Here is a 16,564-nt window from a genome sequence, read left to right on the forward strand (position 1 = left end):
CACTCAAAACACGACACACTGCCTTGTTACCTATGGACTGAGAAAGCTTCTACGATTTTGTTCTATAGAATTGTTTTATTGTATAATAATAGGAATTGTTTTATTGGTCTGAAATAGGAATGTATTAGATTGGATCTGTTCCGAAATGAAGACACAACAGAGGAGGTCAAGGTTCAATCACTGAATATGGAAATTGGAAAATCCGAAAAGTAGATGGAAAGAGCACATTGACACAACACAAACCGGCAGAATGACTGTGAAATCCCATCATTACAAACAATCAAACAATAAGAGAGATGTTGAGAAAACAAGAGGATGGTGTTGTGTATCAAGTTGAGATGATACTGTATCATATTGTCTTGTGATGCTGTATCATTTATGGTAATATGCTATGGTAAAGGACCATTATGTTACCGTTATGGTGACACAGAATAAGTACAGAATGGAAACTTGTAATAAATCGCCTATCTAACCAATGCTTTTTACCTGACCCCAATACTAAACACGTCACGTGACCTTGGGAAGTTCCAATCCTGGTCTTCTGATTGGCTCGTAGCAGTGAACGAGATCAATTGATCCGGATCATTGAAGTGATCCGAACCTACCATCAATACTATTACAATGCGGCGCTTCCTAACAAGATGGCGGATTTTAGCGTCAGGGTACTAGCCAAGTTTCCGTACTGTATGTATACTGTGATGGTGATATGCCATGGTTTGTAGAATTCATTCAAAGCTTGTAAGATTTGTTTCAAATTATACATTTGTTCCAATTAACATTTCTCAACAAGAGAGATGTTGAGAAAACAAGGGAAAGACGGTCTCAGAAATTTATAAATATCAATCAGTTGGATGATACTTTCCAATTTGAAAAAGACTCAAGTTCTGAATTGAAGTATAAAAAATATAATTCAATGGAGGAACATTCTAAAAGTCATTCATTCAGATGAATTTAGCCAACTGTGATAGAAACCAGATAGAAATACTAATTATTACATAAAACAACTTCTATCTGTTTGATATTCGTAGGATTACTCAATGAAAGAGCGCGAGTGAAAGGGGGAACTTGGCAAATTCCATGCGGTGTGAGTAAAATTTATTCAAGACTATCCTTCTATGGTAAAACAGGTGAATAATATCAAGATTCGTTCTGTTATTTTTCCAATCAGATGTTCTCAGCAGAGTTATATGTTCATCTATATTCTTGGAGATTTTATATTATTCTTGATGAAATGAGAGTTGGAAGTAATCAATTTAAGTATCGGAAAATCATGGGAGGTGCGTCTGGAAATAAGGCTGGAAATCATAACCGTATGAAAAAATATACATATGACGTGACAAATCTAATTTGCAAATTAGATTTGACAACATTTCGAAAGTGATTCAAAATAACAGGACAACCAATTAATTTAATCTCGAAACTGGGGAGAAATTATTACGAATTGAGGATGGACAATGTTCTAATTAAATTGGACTATCACCCCATTTTCACGACAAAAAAAGGTTTCAATCATGGAATCTCTGTGATCCAGTTTCTGAAACATGATGGAGAGTAAAGTGTAAGAGTTCAAGAATGCTCTCGAATAAGTCAGCATATTATATCGTATACACAAGAACACTCTTCATTCTCGACGTTGAGTGGCGTTGTTGGGAGTAGCAACTTCATTTACACTTAATTAGTATCACAGCAGAATTTTAGAAATCTCTGCGAACTTTAATTCGATCCTATACTCTTGAAAAGATAGGTAAAGAATAGATAATTTTCCATTCAAAGTAGATCCATAAAATCGAGTTCTATTTGGAAGAATGAGATTTTTTGAAAAAGCAATTCAAATATTTTAAAATTTCTTCATTGCTAATAATAATTGTTAGAAAAGCACTTATTGTAATAATTGACATTGGAGCATTTGTTCGTTTAATAACTATGAATTATTGATGATCACTTATGGGAATTCATCACTCATTTTTTGACAACAGTGAGAATTTAGAAATCTCTGCGAACTTTAATTCGATTCTATAGTCTTGAAAACATGACTGTACCTTCAGAAGGATTTTTATGTGAATAAATTATTTCTTATTTTGAAGTGACTGGATTTTTCAGGTTTTTAATATTCCATCACAAAGTTTGTTACTTTGTAATTTGTGACACCTGTAAAAAGGTGTTGAGAGCAAAAGTTGACGTTGAACGTTTGAAAAAGGCTCTGTCTACATAGAAGGTGGAGCGAGTTTCAAATGGACCTGTGGAACTTTCCTCTCGACCTTTTATCACATATTAAACATGCATATCATGGAAAGTGCGAAGAGCTGTGATGTACAGCGCACTGCGTCTCGTTTCGAATAACACAGTTCCCCTATCTGAAAAACTTTGTCAACCAACAAACTTGAACAATCAATTCATTCAAAAACTTATTGAGCTAGTATCGTGTTTCAGAAGTGCTGTCATACTCGAACATCGTCAATAAAAGATTAGAGGACAAAAGTTATTCCATTTACATTACATTTTTCTTCAAATGTGAGTTATCGAATATATGTATTGTTGAAAAAACGTAAAATGATGTATTTCTGTGTGGAAAAAAGGCTACATTTCAAAAAATGAAAATTCGAAAAATCATTAATTTGTAATAGATTAGCTCTTGATGATGATATAGTGTAGGCAATTACAGATCATAATGGATATTATATGTATAGGATAGAATCATAGAACATCAGACGTGGCCCAGAGCTATCCTTTTCCTGAATTTTAATAAATATTAGCATGTGCCTATAATGTTCATCTATTCTGAATCACAGAGAGGAGAACACAATATTATTGTTTTCTTGCTTGAGAAACTTGAAGGAAACTTGAGAAACTTGAAGGAAATGGCTTTCGTGGTCCAGTATTAAGACTGTTTGCTAGTTATTTGGAAAACAGAACACAAGTGATTAATTTGAATGGAAGGGAGAGTAAAATAGCTTTGTCAGAATTTGGCCTACCTCAAGGAACAGTATTATCCCCGATTCTATTTCTAGCTTACATAGACGATTTAATGAGTCTTCCTATTCAGGGGTGTAGGATATTGTCTTACGCGGATGACACTGTATTAGCTTTTACTGGATCCTCGTGGGACAGTGTTATATCTCTTGCTAACAGTGGACTTTGCAGGGTGAGGTCTTGGCTTGTGAAGAATGTTTTGACATTGAATTATAAAAAAAGTGTTTATATGACATTTTCTCCGAACTCGAGTACACAGCCAACTAACAAAATAGATAATGTAAATGCAGTTAGAGTACATAAAAGGACTTGCTTAAATGACCCCAACAATGATGATATGAGTTGTTCATGTCCTGTGTTAGAGAGGGTAACTGAAACAAAGTATTTAGGTGTCACTTTGGACCCAAATCTAAGATGGAATAAGCATATAGATAAGATGTGTAGCAGGATGAAATTCATGATTCATAAATTCTATAAATTGAGCTTACTAAAAGAGAAATCTTAAGTAAAATGGTCTATCTTGCATACGCCCAATCAGTTTTTCAGTATGGAATTAGGGTCTGGGGTGGTGCTTTTAATGCTCATTTTAATAAACTAAATATTATTCAAAAGAGTATCCTCAAGGCAGCACTAGGAGTGCATAGAAGGTACCCTAGCCAGCAACTTTTTATGGAGTTCGGAGTTCTGTCAGTTAGGCAACTGTATATCAGAAATCTTGTTAAATATATCAGCAATCATATACATCTTTTTACACCGCATTCAACTAATTATAGTTTTAGATCAGTAAATAGATGCTTTGTTCCTCGAACTGATCTAACTATATGCAGAAGACAATTCAACTATACAACAAAAAAGCTTATTAATTTTATGCCAGAACATTTCATTGCAGGAAAACCTACAAAAGCACTTAAATTAAAAATTGAAAGCTGGATAAAGACAGAAGATATCATACCTAAAATATTTTAATTTGATGTACATAATACTGTCTTCCTCAGTTCCTCTGAATTTATTATTAGTAGGGCTATACTCCCAGATTAATTTTCTCTCTCTGAGTTTAAGTTTTATTTTTTGTGTCATGTGTACTGTATTGTATTGTTCTTCTAATTCTCTCTTTGCTTACAAAAGGAATTGTATATATGCTACAAATGAATTACATTATGTTACTAAATGGATTACATATGTACAGTGAATTGTAGATTAATAATTACATGAATCATCTCTTTTTCTTTTGAGTTTTTAAATTATTATGAATTCATTCTAGTTTTTCTGCTCTCTTAGTATTTCACTTTTAGTACTTCTTCTTTTCGGATTGAGATTTTATTTTTTTTCTAGTTTTTCATACATTCCATATGTTTCTTTTTTCTTTATTATATTTTTTCTATTTTCGACTGAATCTCAAGCCACTAATTATAGCCGACTGATTACTCGTTGCCATCGCTCAAACTACTTAGTTTTGCTGCTAACGCCAATGATAATATTATAATCGATTTTTAAATGGAAAATATTTTAATTTTAAGTTTTTGTAATGTATTGTATATGAACATTTTTATATTTTTCACATTTGTAAAGTTTGTTTAATGATTTTGGCAATAAATATTTCTTTCTTTCTTTCTTTTCTTTCTTACCCTGTTCCTTAGTCAACTAGTATATCGATTTTCTATTTTGTCAGGCAGCAAAAAATGTAAGTTCAATTTTCCCCTCAAATGATTGGTATCGTTTTGCTCACTGAATCATTATTCAAATATCGTGGCACCAAGCTTTGCTCGTTATTTATTTATTGACTTTTGATTAACCGAACACAATTCTTTAAAATGATTGGGGAAGTACTAACAGGCACAGCCCAAAACTGTTTTTTCCCGAATTTTGATTTATACACTAAAAATAGTCCAGAAAGTAGGTTATGTTCCATACTCTTGAATTCAGGTTCAATATTCTGTTCAAACATTTGAAAACAAAAAGTTTATAATTTAGATTATATACAAACCAAATTGAATAACAAAATACACTCACTAATCACTTGAAATTGTCAAATAATGATCAACTTTGGAAATTATGATATACTCTAGTTTAGGAGGATCATCATGTCACGTCAAAGAATCAAATTATGTTGATCAAATCGATTAAATGTCCAGCTAGATGAAATTTCTCGCTGATTGATTATGATTACACAGCTGGAAATAATTCTGTCTCTCTCCCACACAGGCACACGCATCTTCTGTTATCGAAAGACGACGAAATTATCATCTGTTTTCCAAGGATGAATTATCCTTCTAACGTTGTTCACCGAGTTTTGCAAAGAATGAGATCTAGTGCAATCGAATCTTTATATCATAAACCTACCATGTTCCAAATTTCGTGAAAATCGTTAGAGCCGTTTTCGAGATCCGTAAAACATAAATCACCAGATATAAAAATAGCCAGATATAAAAATAACCAGATATAAGAATATCCAGATATAAAAATAACCATATATAGAAATAACCGGATATATAAATACAGAAATTGCTCGCTTAATATAATAGGATAGTCATTGAAAATCACTAGAGGTACCAAAGACCTTAAGGAGATATAGACCCACAATGCCCATTCCTCCCAATGATAGCTCTTACTTGAAATTGAAGGCCGCCATTGGGGTATTTTAGCACGATATATTATATGCATATATTTGTAATACTATAGACTACAAAGGCATTGGTATGTAATAATCTTATGGGTTGCCCCCTCAATGGCCGAATTCAATTTCAAGTACGACAGTAGCGCTGCATGTGAGTCTATGCATCTTTTAGGTCTTTGAGAGGTACCTACCTAATCTTTGTAAATTTCAATAAATTTTCCACCCAATTCTTTTACAAAATATTCTACTCATTTTTCACTATCTTATCAGCTGCTATTTCAACAAATATTTGAATTTTGAATGTACGCTGATGATACAAGTTTATGCATAGCGTAAAAGAAAAAATTAAAACTATTTCAGTAGGATCTAAATGTGAGGATTCAATATTCATTGGAAGAATTCAAAGAACTGTTCCATTAGAAGAACCCTATTACTAAACTATGATTGAACAAAATTTGTCCATTCAACTTCCAAAAACTTCAATCTTAAGAACTGAGATGAACTGAATAATCAAAATAATTTTGAATTTTTGAACATTTGTCTCGATAGCACACTTACTGGGAAAAACATGTACAAGATAAATCCATTAATACTATCTCATTGAACTAATTCCATTCAGATGACTCTCGGATCATGATATAAAATAAATTAAATGAATAGGTTTAATTATTATGCATTAAATCACAATTCAAGATTTTGAAGTGAAGCCTAGAAATGCAACAGAAGATTGAATAAATCACTAGGTCCATTGCCAATCACTGGACTAAGTGATGGAAATCTCTGAAATTGAGATTGGCTGATTATAGTGTGATTCTTCACTGTTATTCAGTAAATCCCCTTTAGATTGAAGATCTCTCCAATGAGCCAGTATTCTTCAATAAGTACGCTAAGAACCAGTTAGATTCTTCAAAAATTCAGGCGACCCGAGAAAATCCCTGGAAATTGGATTGCAGCGTGAAAGCTGTGCGAAGAACTTAGGCTTTTGCCGTAATCTATTTGGCTTCGTTTTCATGAAGACTGCTATGCGCGAATGGCTAAAGACGGCGAACGTTGGAGTCGACTCCCGCCCGGGTCCCGGTCTGCCTCCTGCCTCCTGCCACCTGCCCCTTGCCTCCTGCCTCCTGCCTCCTGCCTCCTGCTACCCCAAGTCAAACCTAGTTAAAACTTCACTCGACGCTTTCAAACTTGCTGCTGACTTACACAAGTTATCAAGCGCATAATATCTGGACAATCAAACATTTTGAAAGTCTGACTCACTCGGAATGATCTCACATTCCTCAAATTATTCGGAAAACTTTAATGCCGGATTGTAGACTGATGAATTCTATCTGTCAACTCATGGAATAGAATAATTATCATTTTTCCACACAATTCGGAAAGAATAATAAGGAATTGAATTCGAATTCAATTAAGAAAATCTCAATTCTCTTGAATATTCAATTAGCCAATACCCATTTTAGCTATTATTCTCTACATGTGAGGTTATTGATTGTACAGCCTACAGATCCAATTCCTGAGCGACAATATATTCTTAGAAAGTCCATTATGGAAATACAGAAATTCCATATGCAAAAAATCATCAGTTTCATTGTATCCGCAATGTATCTGCTGCTATTTACTTCCTTAATCGTCATAATGTATACTATAATATTCTTCACAATATATATGAACCATATAATATACAGTGATAGATAGTTGTCGAGCGGCTGGAATCGTAGAATCAAGCTCTTTTAAGTTGAATTTTACTCTCCATTCGAGGGCGTTATGTACGTGTAGGTTCAAAGAACGTGAATGAATTTTCCACGTAGTTCCACAAATGGATCAGGTGTGTACTCTTGTTTCTTATCTACATAATGAATATTATCATTCGTGTTTCTATTTATGGAGGATTTCTTAATTGGAGATCTGCTAATTTTACCTCTTTTGTCTAGCAACCAAGTACTAGAGCTTGATTGGTTGCTGCAACCATTCGCAGCGTCTGTCACAAAACTGCACACTATACGGCAGAATAGACCTACTAGGCAAAAAGTCAAATTCAGCTCGAATAGGTTTCAAGAGTTGTTACTAAACATTCATCCTTTGTCTCTTACTAATTAGATCTTAGTTTCATCTGTCCATCGTCTTCTCGACGTGTTTTTCCTTCATATTCTTGTGCCTTCCTTCGTTATATTTTGGTCCTGCTCGTTCTTACTACTGACATATTCTTCCATTACAACAATGATGGAATGAGATTGACATAAAACAGTACAAGATCAATAACGTAGAACGAGTGTAAGCAACATGTGCAAATAGCAATTAGGGATGTCAATCCCGGGATCCCGGGATCCCGGTCCATTTTTGATACCTAACAATCCCGGGATTTTCGGGATTAGAAAACCTGAAATTGTGAATCGTATTCCATCAAAAACGAATATATAGAATCTATTCTATATCTAAATTCAATATAGAATCTATCTACGGAACTAATTTATTGTTCCAAGTGTTTGACTAATTTATTCTACTAGCACAGCCTACACTAGCATTTACAGTACATATATATCTACAGTACTCTGTGCTGGCTAATAGATTTCGCATTATCGGTTCGCATCATTCTCAGAATAGTTGTTGATCGGTTGTTATATCTCTATGTTTGTTTCTGTTTACACAGCACGACAATAATTATCAGTCTAGACGGCGCAATATTTGCAATAGTGCTGATATCATTTCCTTTAAATGCACTCAGAACTTTGAAAAGACTTCAGAAATCACAAATAAACAAGCACCATCCAATTACTCTCTGTCTAATTAATGAATTATCTCTTCTTTCTCTTTAGATGAGGGAACCTCATCTCTTCTCTTTCTCTATCATAAGTAGAATATATAGTTGAGGTAAAAATATAGTTGGCTCTATCGAAATTTCATTTAGTAGTGTGTGCCTGTCGCTAAACATTCAGCAGCAGTGGCGCAGTTGTGTGCCTGCACTTTTTTAAAGATGCTAAAGAAGACAATTTTGAATAAAATTTAGAATTTAGAAATAGGCCGACACATCTAGAAAATACCTGAGTCTATACCTAATTCATGCAGGTGAACGGGCTAGAGTCAAGAAAACTTCAATTAATCTTGCCATGCCTGATTTAATAGGTTTATACTATAGAATAACACTACAATTTGAAATAATAGAAAAATACAAACAGCTTCAATAAACATTGGCAGCTAAAATCGAACAACAGAAACAACAATATCATGTTACTTTGTTGACATTCTTCATCTGATTCGGGGGCGCATTACTATCCCCGTTTAGATAGCAATACGTCACAAAACCAAACAAGATCAGTCATAAAATAACCAATCAATTCCAACATGAAATTACTCAAGAAAGAAAAAAACCCGTTGAACCCAAATTTCGTCGATAGTAACCCATATAACCCATTTCATAATAATTTTGAATCCCCACTTTTTATTGACATTCTCGAATGAACATTTGTTTCACTACACTGCACTTTCGTTGGTTTGTACGTTGCTTTATCGTCGGGGTTACAGTACCTTGTTTTTGGCGGTGAGCTTTTACCGGTTGAATTTGGCTTGACGGCGACGTCCTCTTACGTCCCTAGACCTGTCGTCTGAACGGGTGTCTTGAAGCGGTGTTACATAAAGTTGCGGAACCAAAGGGGTGGTAGTACAAGAAGTTGGTTTGGGAACACACATGAACCGCTGTAAATAAATGTATTACAGCATTAATTTCTAACTCTTCCTACAATTCATCAAAAGCTAAAACAGGAGTTATCTATTGATTACAATTAATTAAATTCTCTCATTCTTTGAATCCTCATTTTATATAGATTTTTATCTTTAAACTACTGATTCTTTTTATCAGAATTAATGGATCTTTCTTCACAAATAATTCAAATTGAAATGATGCTAACTTATATGATATTTTTGGTTTGGTTTGCGAAATCAAATATAATTTTTCATATAGTAGCTCGGCTAGTATTGTTGGAAACTTGTGCGCCAGCCAACATTTATTTTATTTATTATTTATGAACTATAGGACGCAATCCAAGTGTAAATAACGGGCATTCGCCCAAAACTGCTCAGAACCTTAATTAAAAATGAACATTCCAGAGTTTATGATTTGATTTACCTACAAATACAAGTCCAAAAACTAGTATCAACTAAAATTATGAATTTATCACCTAATAAAACAAGACACTTTATAACACAATAAAAGAAAAAAATATTGAAAATTTCACTTTAAGGAAAGATAATGTTTGCCTTATAAGATTCATTTTGTGCTTAGTTTTTTACCTTAATTAAATAAAATTAGTAGACACATAGAAAATAATTTAAATTGTATTAAAATTTGAACATTCATTAATATTAATTTCCTGGAGAAGAAAAACTTTCTTCTTCATCTATTAAGATTTCTATCATAAAAAATTTACTAAATCATTCAAAAGCCTTAATGACATAAGAAAACAGAGTCTGAAAAATATAAATTAAAAAATGTCATAAACTCAATATGAACAATTCTTAAAAGTTTCCTTCCAATTTAAAGGCTATCTTCCTGACTTTCAGCAATACTCTACGATAATATATCTCCAGAAACAATAACTCAAATGTAACGTAACTGAAAACTTTCTATACTTCTGTAGAAAAAAATTATAAGTATCTTCCATCACTAATAAAATCAAAAGGATTATTCTCAATCAATATTATTAACTTGAAAAATAACAGGCTTTGTTGATAAAATCTTTTGATTGAAGTTTCACTTAATTAATTTCCCTAAATTATATTTTAACCTTAGTTTACGTACCTTAGCGGTTATTTGAAGAAACAATTATTCGTACATGATGAAGAGACACAATTAAACCTTTCAGGACATGGCACTACTAGTAAATTTAAACATTAATAAAAAATAAAACTAGCTCCTACATTAACTACTGAAATAAACTTATAAACCTGCCCAAAAAGGAGGAAACATAGTGACTACATCTTTACTCTCGTAGTGCTCCTAGCAAAGTGTCCTCCGGAACGTAATCTGGTCTCTCGACTGGGGAATCCCCACTACTGTATTTAGAAACAGGTCTCCTATTGGGCGAATGGAATCAATTTGATCAATCGTCGCGTGGCTTCTACAGCCTTTGGACCAAATAGTAACTGCAAAATCGGTAGTTTGTTATAATTTCAATGCTTGCTGTTTTCCAACTTATCACATTTTATGTCGCGACAAGAAGGCTAAGTTTTAGAGATAATTCCATAATCTACATTCCTCGACGACTCGGAGCCACAATTTTTAAATATCTATCATGGGAAACTCGAAGTCATGGCCGTTCATAATAGAGAGAGAAAATAATTTATTTCTGCTAACTCACTTACAATAATGGCTCTAGTCTATTGCGTATTAAATTTACTATTATAACTTGGGAAAAGGCCTGAATTAAAGAGAGTGCCCGGCACACTCCCCTTCCTTCCGGTGTGAAACACGCAAAAAGAAATCTAATCAGGATATGTTACCATAGAGGCATTCTGTATGATTTGGAGAGTCGAATTTCTGGATTGATAGTAGGATCCAATTTGAAGCGGGCCCTCTTCAAAAGAAATCTCTTTAATCATTCCGAAATTCAGCAAAATGTATAACTAATTGAGATTTGTGGCAAGAGTCTTTAAAACTGTGGCAAGAGTCAGGACAAAACAATATGGACGTGTCCACCTTTTAAGTAGGTACTAAAGACGGACCGAGTATAATAATCTTGAATACTTCAATCACTTTATTGAGTCCCTGGTTATTTTCTTGGCAAACTCTAACAAGGGAAAACGTTTAAAAGACATCATAGTTTTAATTGGTTCTATGTTACTCTGCTGTTGTAAAATATGAAGTACGTTTGATCATAATAGTAAAGGATGAAACTTTTTCACTCAGCTGAATGTATTGAAATCTAACTATCATTACTATAGAGTTGAGAGTGCAATATATTTTTAACAATATAAAGCAATTCAGTAGGCAATACTATTCTACATCGACTACGATTGAGAATAGTAGTCGAGAGATAATAATGGTTGAAACTGCAACGCTAGCGAGCCATCGGAGAGCAATGACACACGCTTGATGTACATTCCGTAGCTATGAAAATTTCTATCCATTATTGTATTCCAGCAGGAAATCTCCATCACTGAATTATATTAAGTGAACTAAAACGGAAGCAGTTAAACTGAATACACCTATGATAAGATTATAATTGTATTAATCTTGGAAGGTAAACTAATAAAGAATAGGGATATCAACAAAATAATATGAAATATAAAGCGAATAGAATATAAAATATGAAGCCTTAGACATTATTCTTATTATTTTATGAATGGGAATATATATTATCTATATGTACTAACTCCTAACTATGTAAATGTATAATTCTTAACTATGAATGGATGAGTATTAAGCTATTGAAAATGGGTATAGTATAGAATATTATGATAAATCGTCTTATGCTAAATAACTTATTATTATTAGAGACATCACTTATTATTATTGTCACATAGGATATTATGACTGTTGATAACTTCAAAAATTGATAATCACCCGATTTGCCAAACAATCAATTATCTACTACCGTGAGAAAACTGTACAATTATTTCATTTACCGCGAGTATGCAGCCGTGCATGAAATAAAATTAAACCTAATTCACCTACCTAAATATATTTAATATTACGAAGTTAATAACATAATTTAATGACTAATCTAGTTGCGCAAGTTATTTACATTCCGGAATTTCTTCTATATACATTATATTGTCACGTAACAAAATCTTTGACTAATAAACCCTTCATGAACCCGTAATGAATCCTTATAACAAATACGGTAAATATCTTTATCATAACTCTTTTTCTCCTTTCTCTTTCTCATTCATTAGGAATCATCTCGTTGAGTGTATAGGGACAAGGCTACAGAGTGGCGCCATACTCACAAAAACTTATCCAATTTTAACTCACGACCAAAAATCTTGCCTTCAATAGACTGATCTGTATCCTGGTCGGATCATTTTCAACATGACTCAAGCGTGATTTTGCATTCTACAATCATGAGAAAAACACTTTTCATTATAATATTCCAGTAGGAAACCTTTACCACAGAACGCTAGTCAAAACAAAACTATGATCGAGTGCCAGGCTATCGACAATAATAATTCTGTATTTCGCTTCTCACTAGTGTACGTGACATTTTCTCTAAACACTGGAAGCATACTTTTCATCGCATGGTTTAATAATATGAAAATTCAACTCGATCAACTAGCTTGGGACTGCTAATGCTTGACTTCTGATTATGAAATTTACCAATACATTAACACATTAATAGGCTACTAATACACTATTACTGATTCTCAAGTTCACTGACATTTTCAACCTTACTGGAGCCTCACATAATTATTTCTCAACAATAAACTTCATATCCAACTAGTTTCAATTACTCTACTAGATCGCAAAATATCTCAACTTATTCACATGGAAAACTCTCTCACTCTTCCTTCTCCGTTTTCCTTTGAACTAGACTTTACTGGCCAAAGTAAGATTTCTACTATACTGTTAATGACTTTAATTTAATTTTCCCAACAAAAATTCTATTTCCTTTTTGACACGAATTTTCCTACATATTTCTACCTTATATCCCCATTTAAATTTTTAATCAACCTTTCAACTCTCAACTACAGAATAATTTAAACTCATGCTTAACTCAAGAGATTTTTCCCTTTTCATTTCAAATTCAACTAGAAGAATTTCACTGTTAATTTTATTTTAATTTAACCCGTTCATTAGTGTTCCAATATTTATTTCTACTTTCACTGATAACCATTTTAACATTACCTAGGTACTCGAAAAAGTTTCTCTGTTATTTTATTGGTATACCTTAACTAATCACTTTAAATATTCATTGTCTAAAACTTTCAATTTTCGTTTCCATACCAAATTTCTAAGCAGCTTTAAACTCAATAATACCCCTTTTTTACCAATTAATACTTGTGTTTTTGCGGCTGACTTTCCTACCAAACATTAACGAACCTTTTGACTGGGCTTCCCTAAACTGCATTACGCTGATTGTTTTCCTTACAATCACTACGAAGACTCACTAAATATTCTAGATTTCGGTTTACGTTATTCTACTGACGAGCCCCATAACTCTCGAATGAACCAGACCGTTTACTAGATACAAAAAAAAATCTCAGCTCACACCATCTTCGGTGCCTTTCGCTAAAATTAAACAATTCCACCGTACAAATTTGCAAGGTTAGTCACAGCTAAATTCCTTGATTTGTTACATGGACAACTATCGGGCAGTGCTCCGTTCTCTCTGGACACGGACCTACACTCGCGCCGATTACCTAAATTCAACAACAACACACACAGGCAGGACATCCCCTTGTCCTCCTCTAAATCTTGAGTCTCAACTAAACAAACAAAAAAATTCCCCACAGTCTACAGGAAACGTTACCAACACAACGGATCTTTACACTATCACTACGCATGCCTACCGCAAAAATCACACCTAAAAAAATATCTCCAATAATAAAACTGATTCACCTTTTCGAGAATAAACATTACTGATAAAGGGACTTAACAACCTCATCTCAATCAACTTATTTTTATACAAATTCCCAAGGATTTGATCATCGTCTCAACTTTAATCTACTATACCCAATTATTTAGTTTAAACATCTCAAGGCCAAAACTACTCATCAACTTTTCAAAACTACATATCAACAATAACTAATAAAACAGTTTCCTATTTATTCTCTGATTACCTTCGATCTACCTAAACTTATCAAAAAAATTTCCTAATTTCCTCGAACCATCTCCCATAATAATTCCCGAATTTTCCTAATTTACTTGGGTTGACCTTTAAAATCTCAATATTCCCTTTCCCTTCTACTATACTATGATGATACTCAAGTACCCGATGCGTGAGACCAGAATACGTACGTTGACATTACAATAATTTCTATCATCATTCACGGAATTACAGAATACAAAAAATTTACTCAGCACTTAGAATCAGTTTTTTCTCACATGTCCTAGTTTCTTCTACTCATTTTTATTCTAACGTTAAACCTTTCAATATCAATGATCAATTTCAATATGAAGTTTCAGAATACTTTCAACTTAAGCCTCAATGATACTTGACTTTATCTTTAAGCACTTCAAAAGATTATCATTTTAATGGTTTAACATAACTGAATAACTTTCCTGTTTCATCTACAATTATTTAAACTTCAGAAAAATTGGAGTAGCAACAATAAATTATTCATTCAACTCCAAACCCAAAATATTGACAGTTAACACGTTCACAGAATGAATTATTAAGTATAGACTCAGAAAAATTGATCTAGTATTATTAGAGTAAGTTATGAAAAATTTAATTTTTTAGAAAATTTGAATTCCAGAGATTTAAATATCTCTAGACAGCAGAGTCGGCGCAGTTGTGTGCCAAAGAAGATAAAGAAGACAATTTTGAATAAAATTTAGAATTTAGAAATAGGCCGACACATCTAGAAAATACCTGAGTCTATACCTAATTCATGCAGGTGAACGGGCTAGAGTCAAGAAAACTTCAATTAATCTTGCCATGCCTGATTTAATAGGTTTATACTATAGAATAACACTACAATTTGAAATAATAGAAAAATACAAACAGCTTCAATAAACATTGGCAGCTAAAATCGAACAACAGAAACAACAATATCATGTTACTTTGTTGACATTCTTCATCTGATTCGGGGGCGCATTACTATCCCCGTTTAGATAGCAATACGTCACAAAACCAAACAAGATCAGTCATAAAATAACCAATCAATTCAACATGAAATTACTCAAGAAAGAAAAAAACCCGTTGAACCCAAATTTCGTCGATAGTAACCCATATACCCATTTCATAATAATTTTGAATCCCCACTTTTTATTGACATTCTCGAATGAACCTTTGTTTCACTACACTGCACTTTCGTTGGTTTGTACGTTGCTTTATCGTCGGGGTTACAGTACCTTGTTTTTGGCGGTGAGCTTTTACCGGTTGAATTTGGCTTGACGGCGACGTCCTCTTACGTCCCTAGACCTGTCGTCTGAACGGGTGTCTTGAAGCGGTGTTACATAAAGTTGCGGAACCAAAGGGGTGGTAGTACAAGAAGTTGGTTTGGGAACACACATGAACCGCTGTAAATAAATGTATTACAGCATTAATTTCTAACTCTTCCTACAATTCATCAAAAGCTAAAACAGGAGTTATCTATTGATTACAATTAATTAAATTCTCTCATTCTTTGAATCCTCATTTTATATAGATTTTTATCTTTAAACTACTGATTCTTTTTATCAGAATTAATGGATCTTTCTTCACAATAATTCAAATTGAAATGATGCTAACTTATATGATATTTTTGGTTTGGTTTGCGAAATCAAATATAATTTTTCATATAGTAGCTCGGCTAGTATTGTTGGAAACTTGTGCGCCAGCCAACATTTATTTTATTTATTATTTATGAACTATAGGACGCAATCCAAGTGTAAATAACGGGCATTCGCCCAAAACTGCTCAGAACCTTAATTAAAAATGAACATTCCAGAGTTTATGATTTGATTTACCTACAAATACAAGTCCAAAAACTAGTATCAACTGAAATTATGAATCTATCACCTAATAAAACAAGACACTTTATAACACAATAAAAGAAAAAAATATTGAAAATTTCACTTTAAGGAAAGATAATGTTTGCCTTATAAGATTCATTTTGTGCTTAGTTTTTTACCTTTAATTAAATAAAATTAGTAGACACATAGAAAATAATTTAAATTGTATTAAAATTTGAACATTCATTAATATTAATTTCCTGGAGAAGAAAAACTTTCTTCTTCATCTATTAAGATTTCTATCATAAAAAATTTACTAAATCATTCAAAAGCCTTAATGACATAAGAAAACAGAGTCTGAAAAATATAAATTAAAAATTGTCATAAAC

General features: G+C 32.9%; 1 protein-coding gene across 2 annotated transcripts in view; it reads right to left on the reverse strand.

Annotated features, from left to right (window-relative positions):
* LOC111051975 (gamma-aminobutyric acid type B receptor subunit 2) overlaps positions 1 to 16,564 on the reverse strand; it is a 186,640-nt gene that overhangs the window by 106,518 nt on the left and 63,558 nt on the right. The gene's annotated exons all lie outside the window — the stretch shown is intronic.

This window comes from Nilaparvata lugens, chromosome 5, assembly GCF_014356525.2.
Source record: "Nilaparvata lugens isolate BPH chromosome 5, ASM1435652v1, whole genome shotgun sequence".
NCBI lineage: Eukaryota > Metazoa > Arthropoda > Insecta > Hemiptera > Delphacidae > Nilaparvata > Nilaparvata lugens.